General features: G+C 45.5%; 1 long non-coding RNA gene across 1 annotated transcript; it reads right to left on the bottom strand.

Moving 5' to 3' along the window:
- Positions 1-719: 719 nt before the first annotated feature.
- On the bottom strand, positions 720-21,422 carry LOC128786974 (uncharacterized). Its single transcript, XR_008430528.1, has 3 exons — positions 21,289-21,422; positions 11,310-11,503; positions 720-2,722 (listed from the first exon to the last, which is right to left on the bottom strand). It is a non-coding gene; the product is annotated as an uncharacterized LOC128786974 (long non-coding RNA).
- Positions 21,423-27,602: the final 6,180 nt, after the last annotated feature.

Here is a 27,602-nt window from a genome sequence, read left to right on the forward strand (position 1 = left end):
AATCCAGATCATGTTTTAATTAAGGTATTTTCTTTCTTCTTCTTTCTTTTTTCTTTCTTCCTTTTTTTGTCCCCTCCATTTGTGGGCACAATAGCAAAGAATCCTCTCAGTGCCTGAGAAGACAAAATTACACCTAAAAAACCAAAGCTGTCTAAAAACATGTGCTTTGATAAACATACATGGACATGAATTTAATTGTGCCCGTGTGCTTTCACTCTGCAAAGGTGACAGCTGAGCCAATCATCTAACTAATTAACATACACTGCAAACGAGATTCCTCTTTTCTCAGGCCCGGGACAGATGGCCTATGCCACTCAGCCAGCTTCCTGCACCTAATCCCCTGCTCCTATTTGCTCCAGTGGCTGCAGATATTTGCATTCACTCAACAATAACCCATTGAAACAAATCACTCCCTTTTTTCTTGCCACCTCCAAGAAAGCCCTACACACCCCTGCCAATGTGGAAATGCTGCCACAAAAGAACCAAGTACTATTTACAGGAAAATATCTGAAAAAGGAAAAAAAAAAAAAAAAAACAAACTGGATTGCTGCTAAAAATAAAACCAAGCCCTTAAAAAAAAGTGTGGGGGTGGGGGGGGACACGCAAGAAATAAAATAACATTTCTGAAAAGGTTTAGTTCATAAGGGCTGTATTCAGTGTGCCTGGAGAAGGTTTTCATATTTTTTTGCCTACTCCCGTTGCCATTGAATCCAATAGTGTGCTTTGCTTGTTAACAAGTTTTATGCTTTATTTTGGACAATCATTTTCTGCCCTGGCCAACAATACAGATTCAGTTTTGTTTTCTAACAGTCCTTTTTCCAGTGGCCCACCCATTGCCAAGAGTAAAAACGCTCATAAAGCAAGATTTATTCTCAACAATATCTTTTACCTAAGCACATCCCTAGATGCTCCATGGAGAAATGCAGAACTGGGTAGCCCGAGGTTGTATTTTATATGTTGGAAAGTTCTGGTGCTGCAACATTCCCAGCTGCTTGTCACCAACTGTTGCTGTCCCCTGGGGGTCCAGGGTGGAGTCTTAGGAGGGGGTTCTGAAGGATGGGCAGACCTCAGAGTGGGGTAATATAGCTGCCTTTGGTATTGTTGGGGTTTTGGGCACCCTACTCCAACCTATCCCGCAGCCCAGGGTTGCAGACATCTTCCCAGTTTTCTCAGAAGTCAGGGTGTGCTGTTTTCTTTGGATCCCATGAGAAGAGTGGTTTTAAAAATGTGACAAAGTGTGTAGTGTGATGCCCTACAATGTGTTTTCAGGGATGCAGAGGCTTTGCCATGGCTGTGAGAAGAGTCCTCATCCAAGCTCTGGAAAGAGGCAGCTCCCTGAGCCCTTCGGCAGTGCAGAGCAAGGAGTAGGCAGTGATGAGAAAAAAAAAAAAAAGGAAAACCAATGGGGCATTAGGGAGATCAAAGAGAAAATTATTTGGGAAAATCCTTCAAAATGCGCTAATACAATCTAAGGATAAGATTCTTCTAGAAGGGCTTCTTCAGGCAATGGTTAGTCCCAGCAACACACCTGTAACATGTCTCAAGTGTCTGTAAAAACCATTGCCAGCTGCTTGGATAAGGTTTGAAATTATTGCTTTGGGGTTTGGTTGGTTGGTTGGTTGGTTGGTTTGGTTTGTTTTTCTAATACAGAGGAAGTTCAAAATATCTGACATCCAAAATCCTTCCCTGTGATATTTTTGGTACAACTTTAGTCAGTTTCATCACATTTATGCTGTATTTTATTTCAGCTGACTGAGATGAACCCAGCAGTTGATTCAAGTGCTGAGTGATGTGATCAATTAACCGAGTCTTCTTTCCTGGATTATGACATACAAAAATATCTACTCAGGGATGGCACAGTTGGTTGCATGGCTTCATGTGTGCCTATTGGTGCCTTGGGTGAGCCCTTCTGGGGGGGGGAAAAATGGGTTTGTGACATCCATCGGTCCTGGTATATTGGTTCACATAGTGAGATCTCAATCCATGATGGGTTAATGCCATCATTAAGATAGTATTAATCACACTCAAGAAGGAACCTGTAGTGACAAATTGAACAGCCTCCTCTCCCTCTTATTGTCTCAGTTCATTAGAAACACTTGCAATGGTTCTGGAGGATTACAAACATCAGATTTTCAATGAAATTCCACAGGAGTATACACAGAAAAATTTAAGATACCATTCCAGACCAAGGACTGTGAGGAAAATTTCTTAGCAAATATTTCCGGATCCATCAGAAGAGTTCAATGCATGAATTGTTTGCTTCTAGTTTGAGAAGATCTTTGCCCAGGCTTTGTGTCCAGGCACTCATGTGCTTTGCTGGTGAAATGAGGATTTGCAGAGATGTGCACAGCCTGACCCTGTGGACAAGTTGGTCAGGACACCAGGGCAGATTTGCCCCCTTGAAGGTGCAACAAGAGTACTTTATAACACAAAACAGAGTTTCCCAGTGATCTCAAACCCCAGATACTTTTACTTGTTTTCACAAAATTTATACTTCTCTCTCTGTTGTCAGAGTCACATGGACAGACCAAAGCAGAGTAGGAGAGGCTCTTCTCCATAAATCTCCAGTTTGACCAGAGTGATGACAAGCAACATCTGAGCAGGCTGTGATGAAACTTCCTGCTTGGCTGTGCAGTCTTTCTCCTTGCAGATCAGCAGCCTCACTACAGGGTCCTCATGTGACCTGCAACTCCTTAACATCAATTTTCAAAGGTTGGGTAGCCTAATTAAAACCAACAGAAAATGAGAATGCAATGTTGCACACTGCACCTGAGTCTACAGGCTGGTTTGGTCATTCCTATCAACTTTTCCACACTTCTAATATCTTTTCCACAGCCATCCAGCATGCAAATAGTTACAGGAACATAGTAAGAAACCCATTACAGGGGTGGTGGGCCCACTTGCTATTCCCCTTATCTTGCCTACAGATCCAGTCCCTTCACAGGAATCCATCCCTGCTATTTTTCCCCTGGAGCAGTCTCCTACTCTAGTCATCGAAATGAATATGCAAGGTGGAAAGATTGCAGCCTGGTGAAAAGCTGTGCTCTCCTTTGCATCCTAAATAACCACTGATCTCTCTGTAAAAATAACTTCTCAGAGGACTACACGAATTCACCGGCTGGTTTGCATGCAATTAAAAGAAACCAAACAACAACAAGAAAATCCCCTGTATTTTTAAGACAGAGCTATTTTTCATAGCAGAGCTTTAAAAGTCCTTATAAATGTGAGATGCCAGTGGTTTCTCATGAAAACAAAAGATCCCGGGGCTTAGCTCTCTGCTGAGAGGGGAGGAAGCGCCAGGGTAGGAGTGAGGGAACATTCAGTCGGGCTGCTCTGACAGCTTTATAGCCCAGATACAATGGGCAGAGCCTCGGTACTGATGAGCCCCATCGCGGCGGCCCCGCGCGTTCGCTCCGCGGCTCCGCCGATTCCTCCGCCCCGACACGGCGCGTCCCGGGCCCGGCCCCGCACCGGGGCCCCGCACACCTTTGTGAGACCCCCGCCAGAAAAAGCGGCTGTTTAGCAAAACAAAAGGGCTCCCATAATCTACTTATTGTGCCTCATTAGGATTGCGGGCGCCCTCTTCTAATGGGAAAGTTATAGGATCAAGCCGGCGGCGCGCTGCGGGGTTACCGCGCCGGGTAATAAAGACATTTTTTTCCCCGTTCATGTCCAAGCATGACAAGACACAGCGACTCGCTCCCGAGAAGCCGCTTGACATCTTCATTGTTCTACCTTCGCCGCTAAACACTTTTCTTCCACCGTTTCTTGGGGTGAGCGTCACGAATCCAAGCGTGGCTTTTCCAGGGAGAGGGTTTGGGTTTGGTTTTTTGTCTACTCCCGGCTGCAGAAGGGAGCTCGCTCGGGCAGGATCTCTGCTCATTTTCAAAGGAGAGTCTTAGGCAGATGTTATCAGGGATAGTTTATATAAATCCGAGCCTAGGTTAATTCAGAAAATATGTCGTTTCTGCAACAGCTGTGAACCACACAATGTTATCGTGCTCCTGATATGCGGGCACTTAGATAACATGACAGTCCCTAGGTGATAGGGTCATATCAACCTTTGATGCTGAAACACATGCAAATTCCCCTTAGAGTTGGAAATGCAGGGCTTCTGGGGGCTGTTTAAAGAAGACATTGTTCTGATAGCGTTTCTCACTGAAGCTGCAGTTTCTTATTTCCAAAGGAGAGGAGCCAGCTCTCTTGGATATTACAGAGCCCCTTAGAAACATTTGAGAGAGAGCTTAAAATTAACCATTATAACCCAATTTAAATGGATTTATGGAACATAAAATAAAACAAAAACTTGGCTTGTTTAAAAAACTATAGAGTCAAAAGTCTGACGTGTTCAGTAAATACAGCAGCCAGAGTCCTGCTGCAGAAAACGTTTGTGAAACACTGAGCATTTGACTTTTTCTTCATATGTATTTAATTCTAATGGACCATTTTGTGTTATCAGTTTAGAAGTGAGAATACTTGATGAAGTCTTCAGGGGAAGGGCTTAAAAAACCAGTGACAGTGGTAAGGACACAAGGATTTCAAAGCCCTTCAGCAACCCTAAAAGGCCTCAGTCCAGAGCACTTTATTTAGGTGAAACACAGAGGTTTCCAGCATCTGAACTCAGACTAACCACACAGCCTGTTTCAAAAAACATTTAAAAGTAGATCACCCTTCTAGGAAACACATGTATTATTTAATGGTTCATGACAACGCTGCCTTTCAATTTGTTGAAACACATTTGAATCAGTGTTGAGGACTATCACACCCAGGGGAAGGAATTTTGGATGGTGCAAGGTCATTCCTTGCTTTGCCTGAGATAAACCTCCTTCTGAATGCCCTAATCTTTTCCTGCTATCCTAGTGCTTACAGAAAATCACTATGGCTTCTTGAAGACAATGAATGGTCAACATTTGTTCTACTCAAAGATAAATTCAGTTTATAATCTCATCTGAAGAGGAGATATCTGTATGGTGGTAAAATAAAATAAAGTTTTAGACCATGATATTCCTATTAGATCACTTTTATATTTCCAATGTGGTAATATTAAGGTGGATTTCTCTTTTGGTTTTTTTGGGTTTTTTCCCCCCATACCTTTCTGAAGCACCCCTTGCACACACAGTCACTGGAAGTAGGTGTGCTAGGGTTTCTGTGAGGGATTACGGTATTGAAATCTTTGCTGTGGGTGATGAAGAGCCCAGGTCTTTGAGCCCTGGCAGTGCTGCTGCCGGGTGACACATAACCCAGCTCTTCTAACCACGTGCAAATGTTTGCTCTCCAATAAGTGCAATTTCAAACGCAGTCTGTGCTAACAAGTGTGCAGTGCACAGAGCCTTCAAGCAAAACGCTGTAGCCAGCAGAAATGGCCTTCCCAGGAATGCAAGGAGGACTGAGGAGCACTCACTGCTCTTTGGAAGCATTTAGTGAAACAGCCAAAGTGGGAGAGCAATAACTGGGGAAGGACTGCCAGGGTGTGCAACCTGGGAAGATGCTGCCCATTCGGGAAAAGCAGATGTATTTTGCAGAGCTCGAGGCAATGACAAGTCTTGGAATGTCACGGCTTAATGTTCTACCCAGTAGCCTGCAAGGAGACCAAATTTCTTGGAAAGACAACAATTCTCATGGGTGTCTCATAAACAAATTATTCTTGCTGCATCCACTGAGCTGTCCTTTCCTAGAAGAGCAAATACACAACAAAACCCAACCAAAAATGAAGTCGAGCTGTGCTGGCACAAAGAGCAATGCATGGGCTGAACCTGGAGTGATGCCATTTTCCTTAATCTGTGCGTAGGGAGGTAACAAATACCCAGTTTCTCTTGTGTATCAGCAGCTTTGAGGCCTCTTTGTCAGCAGAGCTAAAGTCAAGTGCATCAGTAATGCCTGTTATTGTGGCAGACACCACAGAGAGAGCATTAGGAGCTCCCTCCTCACCCAGGGAACACAAACCAGGGTGTGTTTATGGCCCAATAATTGCTTGTTTGTGTAAAGTAATGATGTCCCTGTTTGGCTTTTAGACCAATTAGTAGAATAAAGGTGGTAAAAACACCAACATAATTAGTCTAATGACTATAAACCACTGTCACTAAGTGTAAAATCTCTAGCCTTTTTGACACCCCGGTTTTATAGTGCAATATAAGGAGGGCAGTAATGTTAGCATGTAGGGGAGTTCCTTTGGTTTTGTAGCTGACTTTGAATGCCCCTGCACAATCCGATGTGTTTTCATTGCCTGGGGTGTCTGGCTGTGGCCTCATATTAAAGGAAAGTTGCCTCTACTAATTATTCTTTGTACTGCTTTTTCCCCTTGCTAATTAAGAGTGGCAGAGAGATTTGATTATCATGTTTTCCTAATAGTTAAAAAAAGACAAAATCGAACCTCTACCCACCCCAGATCCCCAGGCTGAAACAGATGCTGCTCCTTGCCTCCAGGGTTTCATTGCTTTACCAATATGTCACCAGCTGAGATTGCCAGGGACTTGCTACCAATAGTTGAAGGCATTAAAAATCAGTCTTCTAGTGCCAGCCACAATGCCAGGGCTGTGTTTGGTGGGTAAACAGGAGAGTTTACCCAACTCTGGATGTGCAGCCCCCTCTGAAAACATGAACAGCTTCACTGTGGCACCACAGCTCCCTTCCCGGTGCACTTCAAAAGTGACTGTGGAGATTGGGAAGGCCAAGATTCACCCTAGGATAATTATTCACCTGGAGACTCTCTTGAAAAAAGCAATGCAAAGAGCAGAGAGCCAGCCTTAATTCCCAGATGCTGGGAGCCACTGCTGGTTCTGCTGCCCAACAAAACAACCAGCAGGGTTTGGTTTCCTCCTGATCCATTAGGGAAGATGGTCTGTGGCTGCCTTTGCAGAGGAGCAGAATAATGAGACAAAACAACAGGGACCTTTCACGTGACAAATTATGTAATAATCTTTAAAAGTAATTTTTTCCTAAGGACACAGCTAATAAAAAGGAATTGAGAGTGGTAGCATTTTGACCATAAGTTTGAACTTCTCAATGCCTAGGACTCCGTGGGTTCAGGCTAGTTTTGCTGAGGGTTTTTATATTTTTTTAATAGTTTCAACAGATGTGAAAACCAGAATTTGTTGAATTAAAGATGATAATAAAAAGTATATCTCTTGCTCAGAAAGCTCAGCTTTGGGGTTTTGAAGCATTTATCTTTTAGCAAGAGGTCCATCTTTCTTCCAGCCTCAGCTGAAGCTCAGCCCTCATGCTCTGGGCTGCTCTCTTTCCATGGCTTATCTAAAAAAGCTTCTGCCTTCCTTCACTCTTTTCAGATCAAAGGGAACATTATCAGTGTACAAAGCACCCCTGTTTTTTCCTGTCTCCCAGCACTCTGTCTCACTAACCTTCCCTGCAGGGTCAAGGGATTGGGACCCAGGCTGCTGGGAGCACTGGTTTCCCTGGAACAAGGGTGGCCATGGAGCTCTTCTGCACTGTGAATTAGAAAATCATGCCTAAATTTCCTATTCCCAGGAAAAGTTGCTTAGTCTGATGATACTGGCCACCAAATATCTCTGGTAGAAGATCACTGAACACAGGGAATCCTGAAGGATTAAGTTTGACCCCCTGTCCTTGATTTGTACTGCAGGGAATAAAGGAATAAAAGGCATAAAAATGTAAGTTAAAGACAGAGTGTCACCCTTTGCTTTGGGTTTCCTGCCTTTTGTCAGGCTAAGTGCTCAATGCCATTTAAATGCAAGTTTTCCTAGGAGAATCCTCCCCCAGCCAGGCTTTCATGGAAAGTTTTGCAGTGCCCTTCATGGCTGCAGGTTGGGGAGCAGTTCATCCAAAATCGCCTGTCATCCGAGACTTCACTCCATCTCGGGGTTTCATTGTGGCTGGGTGATGCTTCATTGAGGGTTGGAGCAAAGAGAGGAGGAAGCATTTCCTCCTCTGGCAGGTTTTGCCACACAGTTGTATTACTTAACCACTTTCTGCCTCAGTTTACCTGCCAATTCAGTGGTTAACAGCAGGTTCTGTAGGGACATTACAAATGCATAACATTTGCAAGTGTCTGAATGTCCCTTGTGGGTTGCACTTGGGTTAGAACATCTTCTTCAAAAATCTCTTTTGCTAATGCTGCATTTTTTTCCCTTGCCAAGATGTCCAGATGGATCTTAGTTAAAAAAATAATTTTTTTGCTAGATTCTCATTACAGTATGTTACTGATAGAACACTTGCTTCTTAAATATTTTTCCCTTCTATCTATCCCACCCCTGTCTTGCCCCTAAACAGATTCTCAATTAACCACGAGAACAGATTCTCAATTAGGAATGGGCAAAACTCACAAGCTCATTTTCACATATTTATATGGTTGGTCAATGTTTTTCTGTCTCAGATGATATTTCTCATTGGTTTTCAATTAAATAAAAGCATCTGCTCACTGGAAAAAAATGTTTCAGCACAACTGAAGCTACAAACCAGTCTTGATCTTTGGTAAAATATGTGCTATGTCTTTTTCTCTGTTGGTGCTGACCTTAATTTTTGACCTTAATTTTTTCCAGAGGTTATTGAATCCTGAAATTTCCCACTGGTTTAGTAAGGTATGACGTAAGGACCCTCTCTGAAAGCCAAACACATGAAAATAAGTGAGAATTCAGTAATTCAGGTGTAGACATGCACGCTTCCCAATCCTGCATGGACTGGATATACCTGATTACACCTGGTCTCACCTGGAGAGCACACAGGTTGTTCTTCACCTTTTAGGTTTGGTGGAAATCCAGGATAAGTCCATCAGACCAATGGAGCTGTACCCAGAGAGAGGCCATGCAATTTTATGGTTGAAATTCCTGCCTGAGCAAATCACCGTGATTCATGCTGTGACTTGGAAACGCAGTGGATGTGCTGAAAGCCAGATCATCCCAGGAAAACCCCAAATGGCCTCCGTATTGGTCACTCATTCTTTCTAATGGTGGCTCTGAGCACGGTCCAGGAAGGACAGAGAGGGAATGATTCTCCTTCACCACGCTGAGCTCGTGCAAACGCCAGGCAAAGACGATTTCTCAGGAAGCGGAGGCAAAGAAAAGTTAATTTATCTGCTCAGGTGAGACCATCCTTCCTATTGTAACTTCATGTTTAAAAACACAGCCCTGGCCTAAAGCCTGTTTTCAGGAGTTCAGCCTGTCCCAGGTCAGCCCTGGAGCACCAGGAAGGTGGCACAGCCTGTCCCTCGGTGCGGGGATCTGCGGCTGGGTTTAAGCACCGGATTAGCTGCAGAATAGCTAAGCTCCTATAAGGCTTGGGAAAACATGCTGCCCTTCCATGCTTAGTGGGTTTGCCAGGCTCTCCTGTCACTTAGAATGAATGGGGAGAGAAATCATTATTTAATTATCTGGGAAGCCCTTTAAAAGACTAATCAGCAAGGAATTTCTCTCCAGTAGTAACAGCTGGCTCTCACACTATGAGTCACAAAGAGAGATATTAAAAGGCTGTTTTTCTCAGTTAGTGAACTTATTAACTGTGCTCTACTCTTTTATAGAAATGCTGCTTTGTTCTCTAACAATGGTCCCCAGCCCTTGAGAAACATGACAGCACGCTGAAGGGGATGGGGGGGGCTGTCTTACTGTAAGTTGGGGTTTACCTAGTCCAGGATCTCACACTTCAAATGCCAGTCCTGCTTTTTGGGGGGTTCGTATGAGTCTCTTCACTGCAGCCAGGTGGCAAAAGGGTCTGTCACAAGAGGAGAAAAATAGAGGATGCACCAGAAAGGGGCACAGCTATTCGTGCAGTGACAGCCAGCAGTTCACTTCCCTGCTGCCCTTGCAGCTAGGGAAAATTGCATCCAAGCTGGCTTCCCCTTGGAGAAGCAGTGGTTTGCCTCAGCGCTATGGGAATGGCAGAGAGGAATGAGCTCAAAGTAGTGGGTTGGGCAGGATGAGATGAAAGATATCTCTCTGAATGAGACTGGGACATGGAGATAGAAAGGAAAGAGGTGTTCTTTCCAGGACAATAGCTCTTAGTGGATGCTCCGACTTGAGCTATGAATTGTCACCAAGTTGGGAAAACCTGACCCAGCTCTGGCCAGAAACCTCTCTGCAGGAGCTCCCCTCTTACCAGTGCTCAACAGTGGATTCAGGAATGAACAGCCACAGGGCACCTATTGAACCTCAGTGCAAAGAGTGGCTTTAAGTTCATGTGGCATCTTAAGTGACATTAAATGAGGGAAGCCGTGTCTCAGGCTGTGTAATTCCAGGCTACCTGTCCCTATCTCTAGGTTTACACTTTGGGGACCAGGTTTGCTCTCCTCTGCAATCTGCAGTTGTGTAATGAGCATTTCAAACCTCAGCAGACCCCATCAGCCCCTCCAGTTCTGTCAGCCAGAACCTTATCAGAGCTTTGCAGAGGGAAGAGCTGCCTTCCTTCCCTGGGCCTGTCAGCCCTCAGAGGGTTTAAGCATGTACCTCTCCAAACACAACTGGTCCAACAGTGCAGTGGAATTCCTGTGGGGATGGGGACCAGATCCCTCCAAGAAAATGGGGCACAAATGATTGGAGAGGTGTTGGTTGTGTGGGAGAGCAGGGGGGTGCTTGGCTCTGGTGGGGACCTGAGGTGTTGGGGTGGACATGTGTGGTTGTCTGCCTCTGTGGGTGGGAAGGAAGGGAGGAAGGACTGAGGGGAATGGCATTGCAGTTTACTCAATACCCATTCCTCATAGGCACAGTGATTTGCTGCCTGGAATTTTCCTTCAGAAACATTTTTCTCTGTGCATATGTATAAATTTCAGACTTCCAAAAGAGACTTCCCTCCCACCCAAGATCAAGCATTTAAATGTGAAAGATATTTACAGGGTCAAATTGAATTCCTGCTATTTGAGCCAATGTCTCGGCACAGCAGAGAGGAGGAATCTCGGTCCAGGTGACATTGGGCTCTCTGCTGCAGGGGAAACTGAGCAATAATATTTACCTTGCACAGACAAAACCGGTATGAACACAGCCATCCTCTCCTCTTCTGGGGCCCTTGCTGAAGACAGGCGGCTCAGCAGTCTGGCAGTAATGGATAAATCTCAAAGGGCAATATTTCAGCTTATATAAGGGGATGGGGCTTCCTGCCAAGAGAGCTTCTACAATTTACATCAGGGAGGATTTGGCTGGAGATAAATCAGGTAATCATTCCCCTGGAGGAGCTGTGGTACCATCAGTGCTCACCTGTCTGCTCAGCATCAGAGCCAAGCCCGTCCTCCCTTGGGCAGCTCCAGGTATGAATTGCACATTTGGGGTGCTCTGGGAGAGGGAGGCCCTGGCAATGATGAGAGGCATTGGCAAACTCAGGCGTGCATAAACATTGGAGAAAGAGGTGTTTACCTGGAGTGCTTTTCCTTAGAGAGGAGACCCCACCAGGTGGGCCAATTTTCCCAAGGGATCCATGTTCAGCTCCCTGCTTTGCCTCTTTTTTCTGTCATCAGTCTTTTGGTCTTGGTCTGCTGCCTGCCAGCACCTCCTTCAGTGTCCTGGCCTGTAGGTCGAGAATTAAGCAGGACTTCTCCTGTTTGTCCCGTCTGTGCAAGAGATGGGATGGAAAGCAGGGCAAGCAGTGAGCAGTGTTTCCATCTCCCCTGGCTCACAACCCTGCACAGCTGTTGCTGTGGGAGAACACACATCATCGTTGTGGGGTTGTGCGGGCTCACCCTTCCCTCCTGCTCCAGGACAGATCTGGGAGAGCTGGTGAGTCAGAGCTGTCTGCACCAGAGCTTGTCCTGGGGCTGCTCTGGTGGAGCTGCTGGATCCAGCCCTCCCTCACAGCACTGCCTCTGGCTTTGGTAGCAGACACATTTCCAGCTCCTGGCTGTCTCCATCTCTTCAGGAGTGGAATTTACTCCCAAGATTTTGCACATCACTTGTATCCTTTTTTGCATCCATCACTTGTAAAGCTCAAGCTGGTAGGGTGCAAGCCACAGCACTCTGGTGCAAACACAGCCCTGCTTCCCCCTCTTCCCTTCCACCAACCAGCGCTTTCCCTGGAGCTGCTGGATGCTGATGGAGCCTTGCTGAGCTGAGGCTCTACCTGATGTTCACAGGGAGGTCTTCAGTAGGCAGAGAAGGAGCTTCCTTTCCTCTGCCCTGCATGCCTGCAGCTTTGTTGTATAAATAAAAAGCAATTTGCTCCTTATTGCTTGTATTTTGTTTTCATACTCAGTGGTCTCATGGCATGCAGGGGAGGTACACACATGGAGAGCTCTCCAGCAGCCCAAGGGAGATCAATAAACCTCTGACCAGTGCTCTGGGAAAGAGCTCTCCTCTAGATTGCTTTGGTTTGGTATGTGTATGAGAGAAGGATATGATGGTGCCTGCTGATAGGGCCTCGCTAGAGATCCCATTCCCAGATCTCCTAGGCTGTTTTAAAAACCAAGGAGGAAAAGGTATTTCAGGTTTTGCAAACTGCAGCTTGACCACCCTGAACTGGTTATCTGCTGCTCCGGACAAGACTGGGAGTTTGTCAAACACCTGAAGGGGCCCAGCACATCAGAAAGAAGGGCTGGGGACATTTGTGTCACCTGGGGGCTAGAGGGACCCTGAAGACCATCTCTGATAGCACTGGATGCCTGTGCATAAACAGCTGGATTGAGCTGTCTGAAATCAAGTCACTGTCAGAGAAGATTGAGACAAGATCTCCTGCAACAAAGCCTTGTGCCTGTTTCTGCAAAGAGCACTCACATCACTGGATACTGTACAATATCAAAGCATTTATGGCCTAGGCTGCTAGAAAAGCTCCTTAACAGATAAGAAAATATGTCTTTATATTTGCCATTTGATTATGAAAGGAGACATTTTAATCAACATTTGTCAGCCTGTCTGATGTATAAATAGTGTTTTATTCTGTTACACTGCTCTTACTCGTGTCTTACAGCCTGTTTGCTCACAAACAGCAGAGATTATCTCATCTGTAGGGAAATTGTGGCTTTCTTTTTCTTAGTTGGGAAAAATTCCTGCTGAAATTCCATCAAAATTGATGGGTCCCAGCTCGGGTGAATGTCCTGGGGGTCAAAAAGGAAAAGGGTTCAGAAAAAAATTATTTCAGAGCTAAATTCAGAAACAAGAGGACAGGAGTAAAGGGTCCAAGAGACAGCCACCAGGTAGGAGGGACAGGACCCCAAGGATGTGAGGCTGGTGCAGATACGGGTGCAGTTGCAGCAAAGATGTTGAAGATTCTGATATTTGTGAGATACACAGGGAAAAACCAGCCCTGGAATGCTGCTTCAGGCTTTCTTCTGCTTCCATCTGCTTTTGACCTGTGCAGTGAACCCATGCATCTCCCTGTCCTGTCCCAGCACCTTTGCCCATCTCCTCTCTGTCAGGGACACCTGCAAATCCACCAGGAGAAGTGTATGAAGAGTCCTGCTGGGATGTGCCATGGGCTAGCTGGTGGTTTTCCCACCTAGGTAAATAGATGCTTTGATGCAGGAAGGCACTTTGGAGGTGTGGTGACCTTGGATGTTTTGACACAGAATTAGGTGGAGGCAGCTGTGCCTCCTGGAGAGATGACGTGCTCTGGGCTGTGTCCTCCCCTGACTGTGTCCTGAAATAATCCTGCTGATGGGGATTCAGCCAGGATCATGGAAGTGCTGTCTGTACATGCCAGGATCATGGAAGTTCTGTTTGCCCTGTGTTGTGCAGCATGGAGGGAATGTACAACGAGAGTGTTGCTGCACATCCTTCACCTCAGATATACAGTCTGCAGCACCTCAGCTGAAACCCAGGCAAGCTCCAAGTGGCATTGTGGTGTGCAGCTTTCAGATGTGACTGATAGGGATTTATGATGTGCAGCTACATTGGTGCTGCCTACATATTCCTCTTTGCTCTTCCTTCTGGTATTTGCAGTGTCCAGGTCTCTCTCTGTGCTGCTGATGCTGAGGATGGATCTGGTTTGTGCTAAGAAGTGTTGTAAGCAGTGGGGACTCTCAGTGCTTCAACACAGAGATACAAATCTTTCCTAGTCTAAGAGATTTCCAAGTTCCTAGTAAACGCCTGGTAGCCCCCATTTCTGCAAAAACAAAGCCAGACACCAAAGGCACCTGTTTAGGAGCAAAACATAGAGCAAAGTCTAAGGCCATGGCTTGATGATATTTCTATACCTTCTGCAACAGCTCAGCTAAAAGGCATTTTTTGCAGAGAAAAATGTGACACTTAAAAGGTAACATATTCTTTTCACCTTCCAGTTTCCAATTCAGTTTGTAACTTAGCCCCAAGAAGTGATCAGGGGCTGCTTTCTTTTCAGCTTAAAATCTCTTTTTTCATGCACTGGTTGTCAGTGCTCCCGAAAAGATTAAATAAGGCAGAGGTAATGTAGATTTAAAGAATTTTCCAGATGAAGTGCCAGAGCACTTTGAACTGAAGAAGAAAGGGGTTGCTGTGAGGGGGCTGCTTGGTGCTGGGGAAGGCACTGTGGAGTTTTGGGGGCTGGCAGAGCACCACTAACTCTGCTGTGGGGCACAGTGCAGTGCTTGCAGTGTGCTGACCAAAAACCATGCAGCAGGACTGTGTGTCCAGTGATGTCCCTGGGGAATGGTCCTTCCTCAGAGCTGCAGAGACCTGCTGTCCATCACGGGGGGCTGGAGGAACCTTGCTCAGCTGCCGTGGTGCTGTCACATGGAGTGTGAGCAGTGCTGATGGGGCAGAGGGAACCTCCATCCCCCTGAGTCCTTGCCCAGAGATCCAAGTCTGCATAAAGAGCGAAACCCCTCCAAGGGGAGGCAGCATGGGAGAAAAAGTTGGAATTGCAACTTTTTTAGTTGAAGTATGCTTCCTGTGTCTGTTCTGTGGCTTTTTCAGCCAGGGAAGGGGCATCAGACATCACTGGAGTCAAATGCTGCTGCTACCAACAGAAAAAGAGATTATCAAGGGCAATTTCTCCTTCCTGTCCTCCAAGGGAAAGATTCCACCCTGCTTCAGCACTGAGGATATCTGGCCAAGAAGATGAGCAGCCACAAAGGATAAATGACTCCTGTTATCTCCAGATGGATCAGGTCTCTGACTGATGATACCAGCCCATGTGAAGAAAAGTTCTAGGGAGATTTGTGGAAGCACTTGCTCTGTAATGCTCTCAGAAGGTGCAGAGTAACCTTATGGCCATGGGCAGTGGGTGGAGGGAGTAGTGGAGGGAGGAACAAGATTTAATAAAAATAATAATATTTTTTAAAATCTCCTTTGTATTTAAGTAACAGCTCTTCCAACATTTCCAGACCAAATTAATTAATGAAAAATTCCTGGCAGGTGGCTACGAATTCCATAGATAGGTGAAAAGAGATTTGGAGGTAGAGTGAATAAACAATTTTGAGTCTTGAAAAATGATACTGGAGTGGGTAGAAGAAGAACCCAGGACTCCAGCTCCTCTCTGGCTGTGTTTTCCATATGCTTTTTGGCCTTCAGGAATACTGGGTTCTCTGTGTGTTTTTTCTGGGGGAATCTTTGTCTGAAGAGCTGCAAGGCAGCTTGGATAGCCCTCAAGAGACTGGAGCACTTCAGGTACCCAATGCCACGGAGCAGATTCTCATCTCTGCCTGTTCAGGCTTGTTCACCCTTCGGGGCACGTGGGTGTGAATGTGTGGGGCAGTGCAGGATTATTTGTGGTGTGGGGCAGTGCAGAAGGCAACATCAGAAATACAAGTCTTGACAACAACTCAAGGGCTGATTTTTGGGTGCTCTGCACCTGCAATCAGATTGCTCCTTTCAGAGCTCTTCATCACACTCCTGGGCAAGCTTTCAGGGTGGCTGCTGACCTGGTGATCTCTGGTGAAAAACATTTGTTCTGAAATCTAGCTGTGGTTTGAATTGTGAGCCCTTGGGAAATTTGACACTTGATGCATAGCCAGACCAAATACAAAGCCCCTGAGTGTATGACAACAGATGCTCATGTCCTGCTTCTGCAGATGTACAACACACTTTTTGAGATACCTTGGATCCCTTTCATCAGTTTTGGGTGTCTATTTATTTATTTATTTATTATTTTACTAAGGGAGCATCCTATGCTAGTGGCAGGTGTAAGATTGTGTCTGGGCTCCCAGCACATCAGTCCCTGTCCTTAGCAGAATAAACAGAACTGACAGCAGACACGATGATGCTGAGCTCAGTCTTCCTTCACAACAGGCAACTCTGCAGCATGTGTCCAGTCCCAAAATCACCACTGAGCAGCTGTTCCACCTCCATGAGATAAAAAATGTTGCCCTGCAGTGATAAACTGCAGATTTACAGTCAGAGACTCAGAGCTGTGCTATTGGTGGAGGATTCCTCAAGGGCATCTTTGATTACAACATAGGAGAGAAATTGTGAAGTAAAATTCCCCCTTGACTCTACAGAAAGGTTCACAGCTCTTACTTCAAACAAAAGGAAAGAGCCCCACAGGTCCTACCAGCCTAAGCTGAGAGAGGCTGACTGCTGGTCTCAAATACAGTGCCAAATGTAGCCCTGAGTGGGTGATCCAAGACAGTGTTTAACACCTCCATGAGGATCAGTCCCTCTGTCCTTCCCTGCTTCACCTTTCCAGCTCTTGTCAGCCCCAGGTGCCTCTGAGGGAGGTGAGGCAACCCCAGCAAAAAAAGAAGAAAGAAAAGCTCCTCACAGGTTCTGGGGGCATCCATGCATGGCCTCAGGTGATGATCAGTCCCATGTGGAGAGGGACATGAACCTGCCTGGCCACCCAACAGCCCTTCTCAGACACATGAATTAATGGGGCTGTCATGGGGTTTTCATCATTTAGAGGCAGAAAGTGCTTGGTTTTTAGGGTGCTGAGCATCCAGACCCACCGAACCTCAGACCCAAATCCTCTGGGGATCACTGCTGCTTCACAAGTGCAAAGCAGGCAGCTGCAGGCAGACAAGACTGAGGGCAAAGGCAGAGTCCTTTTCATCTGCAGCCTTAAAACATTGCAGCACAGGTTGGGTTTTACCACTGGAATGGGGCGTTGCACACTTCCTTGGGTGCCCAGGAGCAGATGGTGGCATCCTGCTTTCGCTGCGTCCCCTCCTCGGAGCCCTCATAAACACAGATGTTCCTTCTCCTCTGACAAAAATCATTCATGAAAAATTCAATGGGACGTTTCTTCCCCCTCTTTCTCCCTCTCGTTTTTGTTGTATTCTTGACAAGCTTGAACTCCATAGGGGGGGAAAATAAAAGAGCAGCCCAGCCCCTGATCCTCCCGGCATCCTGCTGCAGTGCCCATTTTACATGGTACAAAGGTCATTTAGCATAGCATGGAGCCCTCAGCAAGTTGCACAAGGCAATTTCATCTGATCCGTGATGGAATTCCACTCAGCCAAAGTCCTTATTATTATGCATTTTTTACACATTAGGATTTTCCTTTTGTTGGCAGCCAGATCTCTTCATGAGGTGTTAAAAAGTGCAGAGGGGCTCTCTGCTCCACTTCGGGTAGCTAATCCTGCCTTTAAGGCTGGGATAACTGTTTCATTACGGGATGGACTCAGCTTTAGAGCCACTGATGTTTGCTGACAAGGATCTCAGAAACCAGCACAATACCTGAGATGGAAGAAAACCCATTTCTGCTTCTTGTAGGACAGCCACAACCCAACAGGGCTGTGAGACTGACTGTAGTTTCTTGAGTTTCTTTTCTCGTTCCTTTTTTTTTTTTTTTCCTCCTTCCTGAAGTCCTAGCCCCTAATTTTCTAAATGTTTTCCAAGCTGGCAAACATACAATGACTCATTTGCACCTGTGAAAAGCAATCCTCCCAGTTTGATGGATGATATTGCAAACTTTAAAAAATAAAGGTTAACTGGTAAAGTTAAATAAATAGATTCTCTCCCAGCACCGAATGGAGCGATGTCACAGGCAGAGCAAGCATCTGCTTCATGCCAATCACAGCCACGTGTTTCCTGAGTAGTCAGAAAAGCAGCTTTATTAAGTAGTGTGGTCCTCAAGTAATAATTAGGTAATACCTGAGCCTAAGAAAATACATAGCTTTTGTTCACAGCCCTCATAAAATAATACTGAGATTTATTACAATGCTTCTGGCTGGAAAAATAATCAAATCCAGTCCTTGAGTCAGTGGGATATTTCAGTGATTTTAAACTGGTTTGACTTTATCACAAAAGATGAATTCAAACAGGAACAGGTGCAGAGAAAAGCAACTAGGATGGAGGATAATCAGGGCCTGGAAAGCCTGTTTTATGAGACAGGACTAAAAGAGATTGGCTTGTTAAGCCCAGCAATATGAAGGGGACATGACTGCTGTCTATAAATACAGCAGGGATGTAAATACAAAGGAGAGAAAAGAGCTATTAAAGCAAAAGGCAGAGTTGGCAGAAGAAATGGCTATAAACTGATCACTAATAAACATAGCCAGGAAATCAGAAGATTTTTTTCAGCCACCTGAGCAGCACTGCTCTGACAGGCTTCCAGCAGCAGTGGAGGGAGCGAGGGCTGGACTGAGCTTGGATGGTGCCTGGCCAGTTTCTGGCAGGGATGGCATTTCCTGAGAGCCAGGACTGAATCCAGAGCCCTGGGAGAACCCTGCTATCCCACCTTCATCTGTCAATGCAAATACTTAATAACAAGTGGGGGTGGAAGGAAAAAAAGATGGAAAATTGTAACAATGCTGGCAGTTTGCTGGGAAAATATTGCTTTTGGGATAAATCATTTCTCATTGAGTAGAAATAAACTGTGAGAAAAGTTCAACCAGCAAGATAAGAACAGATAATAAATGTGCAGTAACAGTGAAATGTTTGTTTCTGGTTTATATAGGAAGCAGACAGAACTGGCATAGTGAAATACCCTGAAACCTCATTTCTTGATGACAATATGAGTTTTCTTCCCTGAAATATAACAAAACTCAGAAAAATTATGCAGGAGAAGATCATGTAAGTCTGTAAAGAGACCACCTCAGTTGCTAGCAATGAGTTGATAGCATTTGGTAAGTTATGAAAGGATACACTTAATTTATCTCTTTCTTTCTTCCATCTTCCCCATTGAAAAGATGGACAAGGACTTCCCTTTGACACACTGCCCAAGGAACACGGGGAAGGGGTAAATTAGTGCAACTATTTAATTCCCTTGCTGAAAGTGCCTTTTTTTCCCTTTTGCTTTAGACAAATGGAAAAGTTTGAGTGAATTCAACAGTCTGGCACAGACTCTTTGGCTGAAGCTGGTCTGCTGCATATGAAATCCTTAAACGGATTTTGGCCCAACAGAAACACACTGTTTTTGTTTTGTGAGTAAACCCAAGTGTTATTTGGAGTCATCCTCTCACAAACACAGGCACAGAGCAGCATGTTTTGGTCAAGCTGATTCAGTTCCTGCCTCAGCAAAAGGATTTTAGTTAATGGGTTTTTAAGTGATCTAATGTTCATCTTGTGAATGATGAGAGGACAAAAAAAAAAAAAAAAAAAGCCTCTGTTCTGGTTTTATTTACAGACCAGAAAAACCTCTCGTATTCCATGGAGATGTGGGGATACAGAGGGAAATAACTGGAAGGAGATCTTGAACCCACTCTCAGCAGCTCCTCTACGGAGTCACTGACTCTGTAAGAACAGTAAGTTTCCCTCCAGACATTGTTCTTATCCTGTTTTTCTGGTTTATCAGGTGCACGTCCAAGTCTTTTTTGCAATTAAGAACACACTGGTCCCCCTTCAGTAAAAATAAAGGCAAAGAGAGGTAATGCAAATAGTTACCAAAGGGAAGTAAGGCAAGCGTGACGCTTCTAAATAGGCAATAACCCCATGTCCTGTGGCTACAGCATATCAACACAGGCACACATCAATACCAGTCAGTGCTGTGCCAGGAGCCAGCACCCAGCACTGTCCCACAAGCCATTTCCACTCATACTTCAGCCACCCAAAAGCAGCCCAGGTGTCTGCCCTGGTTCCAAGATGCACGGAGCCCTTTCTCCTATGACTCAGTTAACTCGGGTAATGCCATGGAGAAATTACACAGACCAGCATTAGTAACCAGGTAATAACCTGTTCCTAATGGTCCAAATGCAAGATCAAAGGTGTTTAGAGAGGCATGGGCAAGGAAACTGCTGTGTTAAAACACAGTTAAAACTAAATGACAACCCATCGCTAGGAGACATTTGCTGAGAGACATTTAGTCAGAGGCATTTACTGCAGGGGTAATGCAAAAGGGACAAATTCATTACCTGGGTAATGATTTTACATTGCTATTTGCATTCAGTGGATTGTCTCCAGGAACCATTTTTTCTCTGTCCATATGTACATACTATTATTTGTCCCTGTTTGCTTTCATGAGGATCAAATCTGCAGTGAAACTTGAGATAAAGGCAATGAACACAGAAATGCGGCAATGGCCTTCAACACTTGATTTGCTAAAAAGTGGGTGAAAAAGTACTCTAACGTGCTTGCAGACTGTGTAGCTGTCAGGACATGAAGAAGCACTGGTGTTATAGGTTTGCAAGCCAGGTAAAACCTCATTGAGGTTTTGAGGATGAGGAGTTCACTGAAGGTTGTGCAGTAATTGTGGCGTGACAGCTGCTTAGTCCTATCGATCTCCTGAGAAATGCCTTTGAGTGGAGAAATCATCCATGGTATGTACTGAACAGAGGAGAATAACTTCTGGTTTGTGAGTTTCCTGTTGGAAGGATGCACTGATAACACGCCATTTGCATAAATTAATGATTAGTCTGCTGCAGGAACACTTATTGATCTGGTTTGTAAAGTGCCTTTTTTTTCTGTCCCAGAAATGCCCTTGCTGCTTCTGCTCATCTTTTAAAGTGAAATTCTTTAAGAGAATGGAAATCCTCAAAGTACACTTGAACTTGAAATTAGACTTTCTATGACAAGGCCATCATCTAGAAATGGCACAGGGTGTGCAATTTCATTTAGAAAGATAGAGAGAAGGTGGGCAGGATGGGAGAGAAAAAGAAGGAAGAAAGGAGGAAGCTGTAAAGAAGGAAAACATATAAAGACGAATCAAAAGTGTCAAGCTCAGATCCAGTTCTGGAGCCTGGCCTATCTGTCCCAGCCCAGCTTCAAATAGCCAGTTTTTATGGAGTGAATTGATACAAATTGAAATTAGGCTTTTGGGCTGGTCACAGACCCAGGACTCCATGACAAAATACAGATCAAGGTGCAAATTTGGATTTCAAATGTCCTCAGGTCTGGGTGTGTTTAGATGTGCAGTTTGGCATTCCATTTCCAATAACGAGTTGTCTGAACAATCATTAAGCCTCAGCTCAGGGAGTGTTGCATCCCGGAGTTTGGGTTTAGATTAGGGTTTTTAATTTATGTTAAAATAAGCCAAGTTCTGTAATCCCGCGTTTTCCCCGCGTTGTTCCCCCCCGCGGTTTCTGGCCCCACGCTGCCCGCTGCCGGCTCTTACCCCTGTGCCGCTCCTGTAACCACCCTGCCGCCCGGCCCCGGGAAACCCCGTGCTGGCCGCCCCGAGCCACACGGTCCCGCTCAGCCCGCTCTGGCTCGGTGCCCGCCCCTGCGGGGTTCTCTGGTTGGTCGCTGTTGCTGGCGTCAGCGCCGCGGCAGCCGCTCCTATTGGCCGGCAGGCCGTGGATCCTCTCGCCCCGCCCCTCCATAAAGCCCTATCCCGCCGGCAGTCAGGCGCCATTTTCTCCCATGCGAGTGCCGGGAGCGGTCGCGTCTTTCCATCCATCCGCGCCACGTGACCAATAAACCGTTCCTGCCAAGCACGGAGTAAATGGACAAATTCCTTCCTCTTTGCCGGGTCCCTAGCGCACGGCAACAGCGGCTGGCCGGCCCACGCGCCCGAGACACGGAGCCGTGTCCGGGAACCCGCGGCAGCAAACCCCGGCAGCACGTGGAAGCTACGCCACAGCCGGGCTCCCAAGAGCCGCGTGCAGCCGGGGAGAGCAAAAACCCACGCCGCAAGGGAGTAAACACTTTTCTGGCCAGGCTGTGCTTTGCAACTACCCCGTGCTGATATGGCCCCCCCTTTGCTGCCAGCATCCTTTTTTATCCTGTACTGAGGAGGATCTTTCTTCCTCTCTCAGCCTTTATCCCACAGCCATTTCTCTGCCTTGAAGCCAGGAGGAACCCATTGCAGAGAAGGTGCCTGGCCAGACACCCATTGGTGGATAGATGAGGATCCACACATACCAAAGCAGACCTAAACAGCTTTTTTGAAGTGATGCTACACTAAAAGACTTGAGCCTGAGGATGGAAGAAGTTTTGTTGGCTTCTGCCCAGTTTTTTTTTTTTTTTTTTTTTTTTTAGATCACTCCTGGTAATTACTTGTGGCCTTTTTTGCACCTTTCAGACTAAGACTCCTGGGGTGGAGGATTCTCACTGTTCTGGGCACAAGGCTGACTCCACACACGGGGAATCACACCTTCCAAAGGTTCAGGGTGAGCACATCAGCTCTGTTGGTTCCTGTGGCCAGCCTGCTGAAATACCCACCATAAAGATGTTCAACACTCTGTCTCATGGACCTGCACAGACTGTCCAGGCTGGAAGTCACATGGGAGAACAGGGTGATGCTGCTCTGGAGTCTGTTCCCATGAGATGCCAGCATGATGTGGCATAGATGTCAAGCAGCTGCTGCATTTACAGGGCTTCTTGCTTTATGTTTCAGGGCTTCTCACTGTACCCAAACTGTACTGCTAAAATAGGTATCTTCTGGCTTGGATGTGACCTGAAAGCAAAACTAGACAGTATGTTCAGATCACCACAGCTCAGAGGGCTACATCTCCAATCCTGATCTTTTTATTGTCTATTTATTCCTTATATACAGTTAATAATTTCTGCCAGATGCTGAAAATACTTTGTGTCATCTGAAGCTCAGAAAACTTACAGAAAGGAGGCTAATAAATACATATATGCATAGTACTGCCTGCACCTAGATGATTATTGCAAGGACCCCCAAATTTCATGCTGCCGAAATGGATTTAGACATGAATATCAATTTGAGACTTCAGTTCTGATCATGCTAGATGACTCTTAACAACCATGACCAGCCTCTCCTCAAATCATTACCATTCCTATAGCCACAAAAGGCAAACTTGATGAGAGAATGAGAAGCTAGTAGGGTCTCAGGCTAAGCATACAACAGTGGGATAGCTATAAATGAACCTTTTCAACCATAAATTACATGTGGCCAGTAATTCCCTTTTCTCCCTCTCTCCCTCCTTCCCCATCCTCCTCCTCCACTCTGAAAACCCTGGGACAAAGGCTTGCCTCTCTGAAGGATGCCTTTCTGGAGGATTAAGCAGCTTTTGTTGACAAAATACAAATTACAACTCCTTTGCTTGGTGTCCCGCCTTCTCAGCTGGACTTCAGTCCCTGAGGGACAAGGCTCTATTACCCCTGCGTAGATGAAGAGCTCAGAATAGGCAGATGTAATTATTAACACCATTCAATGGAGTGTCTTTCTGAATTATCAATTAAAAATCTCTACTGTTTTTTCCTCAGACTAAATAGAAAGCTGACAGCAGTTAATCTATTGTGCAGCAGAGCTTTATATGCATATTTAAACAGTGTGCTTCTCCGCTTTTTTATTCCAGGGGCAGTGTGGGGTGAGAGGGACTCCCATGAGGTAGCACAAAGACCCCTGTCATTTGATTGAGAGAAGAGTCTTTGGAAAAATATTGTCGCCTTCCACCCTGGCAAACAGGTCCCGTGGAGATATCCAAACAGGCCCGAGCTGCCCGATGTGGTGGGAGATGACAAACGAGTCCCTGCTCGTCCACCACAGTGCGTCTGAGCAGCTCCTTTGACGTGCTGCTATTAAAATGCAGAGTTCATGGGCAACAGACACATGAGCACGGAGTGAAAACAGAAATTAAGCCATGTGATTAAACCCAACAGCCACGCCGAGCTGGGCCGCCAAGAGCTGTTGGCTTTTGGCTGAGGGGGAAGACTGATGAGCCGGGTTTTGGGGAAGGGGCTGCGAGGATGGCTCAGGAGCAGGAGATCGTGGGTAGAGTTCTGTTAACTCTCCTGCTGCCCCACAAGTATGCATCCACTTCTCACCAGAATAAACTGCCTTGCAGACCTCCCCAGACAGCGTGTTTCAACTCTGCTGAGAGCTTCAAAATTTCCATTGGTGTCACTGGGATGTTGAGCTATCATTTATTTATTATCATGTACCACTAACCACAAGTTGCCACTTGTCAGCTCCAAAGTCCAGTCCTAACATTCCTAAAAATAATTTTTTTTTCCCTCAAATACTTTTTTTTTTTTTTCTTTTGGGCAACTTCTCTCCAGTCATAATGTTGGACCTATTGTTTGCATCAAGCAAACTACTGATATATGGGTAAATTATATCAATTTTTTTCTTGTATGTATTGTGTACGCCATCTTTTTTCATAGCTGGGATTCCCACCAAATCCAGAAGTAGAGTGGGACAAGCTTTTAAACATTGGAAAAGTGGCATTATGCATAGCAGGAATTTCAGTTCAAGGGTTTCAATTTCTAGGCTGGTGTCAACTGAAAAAGCATCCAAAGAAAGACAAAACAAGCCAAATTTGGGAGTATCTCTGGGCTTGGAGAAGTAGAGTTAAAAATGCTATATCAGACAGAAAAAATAATAACTGCTAAGAAACTGGAAAACATTTGGGGCTGGACATGTGCCTTCAGCAGTTTAGAAGCTTATTTTATTAGCACTTAAGTCCTAGAAGTAGCACTGAACTCTTGACATGTTGGACCACTTCCACCTATTGCCTAATACAACCCTTATTCTCTTTTTCTAGCACTTCAGAGTTACCTAAGAACATGCAATACCTGGGCTGGCAATTTTTTTTCCTTTTTCTTTTTAATGATTTAATTCCCCTTGCCCCCAAAAGCCAGAGCCCAGTAATGGACCCTAATGCACATGCAAGTGTTTCCAAGCTGCACTGCTCTGCTCAAAAGCCTTTGTCCAAGATGAATAGCATTTGAACTTTGTCCAATTTTTCTTATGTGGTATGTGCCCTTTATTTACTCCGTCATGTATATCTCACTCCATTTAAAATATTCACAGTTTGTTTTCAGAGCTATCTGGCTGGCCTTCAGTCTGGGTTTAACAAATGTTAGACATTATATTCACTTGCATATATCAGGTTTTGTCATGAACCAGAAGGGGAAAAAAAGAATTTAAAAAAATTGCCTTCACCATGATTTAAATAACATGTTCAGATCCTTTATTTTTTTGTTTTAAATGCCTTCATCTCTTGGCCTTATAAGGTGCAGACTGTCTCACACTGAACTCTAGCTGGGTGGCCTCAGTCAGCCAACAGCCTTGCAAGCTCATCCCATTAAAGTCATTATGTTTACTTCTTATTTCAACAAACCAACCTGGATTTTGAGGCAGGAAAAATTGAGGGAAGAAATCCTAGATCCATGTCATAGAGAAAGGGTGTGAAATTCAGTCACTGCTAGGCTGTAAAATGAAAGCTTTCTGCAATTGCTACTAAAAATGCAGGTTTTTTTACCCTGGCAAGGGCAGTCCTTTTTCTTATAAGAGCTAAGGTACCAATCAGTTAATATCTGAGTACCACCACTTAGAGCACCTCTGCACCAGACCTCTGGTCCCACTCCATGAGGAGAGTGTGTTCCTTCATAATAGCACTGATAACCTAAATGGTTGGGAAAACTGAGGCATGAGCCCTTCAACACAAAATTGCTGGACAAGTCAGGGAGCAGACTTGTGAAGAACAATGCACTGGAGACTGGAGAGGGGCTCAAGACTCATGTGCACCAACAAGTACCACCTTTCACACTCTGCCTCCTTGCACAGGGGATGCCTCTGGTGCCTTGTAAATATAGGGAGACTGTGATCCTTCTCCCAGGAATTTGTAGTCAGGAGTCAGAGAGAAAGGACCAGAACCTGCTGACAACTGGCCTTGAGGCACAGAGGTCAATTCAAAGGAAGATGATTGTAGGGCTGTGGCAAAGGGGAATGAAGCAAAGAAAACAAAGAAATCTGGGTTCCTTGTAGAGTGCCCTTGTTGATGGGCTGGGCTAAAGGTCCTCAGTCCCATCTCAGACTGGCTGTGCCATCTTGTCACTTAATTTCCCCATAATATCTCCTATATTTGTCCTGGGGCAGAGGTGGGTTCCCAAGGCAGTCAGTGAAGAAAGAAGCCCTCAGCAGAATGGTTCTCCTAGATTGCATATAAAAAGCCAGGAGTGGATGCCTGGGAGGTGTGAGGTAATCCCTTCAGAGCTGGACACAGCCCCAGCTACCTGTGACTTCCCTCGGGCTGTCACCATGTGCCCCATTTCCCTACTGTTCTCCAGATAAATAGGACAATAAAAGGAAGATTGAGGAACTGACTTGCTGGAGTGTCCAAGTACATTCCAGAGATACCGGGCACTACAAGGGCTTTTCAAATTCAGCAGGAGAGCAGCACAACAAGAACCAGTAAGAAGAAGCTCAGCCTGGAATTTCAGGACAGTCAAATTCACAGGGGACACAAAGCATGGAAAAACAATTTAAACAATTAAAACAGCAAGGCTGATTAACCCTGAACACAAAATATGGAGGGCAAGTAAGACATTTTCAGATCTATTTCCAAATTCTTCATTCAGTCAAACCCCTTTCTGGAAGGCATGTTTTGATCATAATAAAAGTGATTGTCTCAACAGAAGGAAACCAGGGTGAAATCGCCCATGGATGGTGATTTCCAGAGGACCTCCCCAGCTGAGCAAATTGATCTTTTTGAGTTTAATAATATCCTGAGCTCTTCATTGTTGAGATTTATTTTTATAAACTCAGTCCTGTCAGTTGTGTGGCAAAACCCTGGCAGTTTATAGGAGAACTTTTATCCTTTTGTGTCTCACAAATGTGTCTGTGCACAGGGAGCAGGAGAAGAGGGGAGGAGAGGGTGCTGAAATGACTCATTCCACGGAGCTGGAGAAGAGTCTCAGCAGTGTCTGGTGGAAGGCTGCTCCCTGCCAGTGCTTGCAGCGGGGAAGAATTGCTTAGCAAGCTCTTCTGAGGTGAAATAGCAAAGCTGCAAATGCAAATGGGCGAGCTGGATAAACAAAAACATCCCCCGAAGCAAGCTCTGGGAAAATGGATTCAGGCTGCTCCATCCCAGGGCTGTAGTCTGCATTCCTGCCCAGCAGCAGGAGCTGGCCGTGCTGCTGGCCCTGCTGGAAGATCCAGCCTGTGCTTGGAGAGGCTCTGCAGCCTCTGGGAGGAATGTGCTCGTCTACCAGCTCAGACTCAGTGCAAGACCCAGCACTTCTGCAGCTGCAGTGAACACTGATGTACTGTCTGTAGCTGTATTAAGAGCCACGACCTCGTGCTTCTGCCCCGTGGAGGAGCTGCCCATCACTCACCTGTTTGACACCTAAATTAACTGATAGTTTCCCGTGCAGGCTGAGGTAGGATCAGAGCAAAGGTCTGACCCTCCATAGCCAGACTCATCCACTGTGACCTACAGCTTTCAGAATTTGCTGCAACAGGAGCCTGACTCTGGATTTTTCTTTTGGTATTGGACTGCATACCCACATTACAAGGGAAGACAGCTTTAACCTGAAAGAGACTGGATTTAAATTAAATATTAGGAAGAAATTCTTTCCTGTGAGGATGGTGAGATTCTGGAACAGGTTACCCAGAGAAGTTGTGGATGCCCCATCCCTGGCAGTATTCAAGGCCAGTTTGGATGGGGCTTTGAGTGAACTGGTCTGGTGGAAGTGTCCCTGCCCATGGCTTAGGGGTTGGAATGAGATGATCTG

The sequence above is a fragment of the Vidua chalybeata genome, chromosome 4 (assembly GCF_026979565.1).
Source record: "Vidua chalybeata isolate OUT-0048 chromosome 4, bVidCha1 merged haplotype, whole genome shotgun sequence".
Taxonomy (NCBI): domain Eukaryota; kingdom Metazoa; phylum Chordata; class Aves; order Passeriformes; family Viduidae; genus Vidua; species Vidua chalybeata.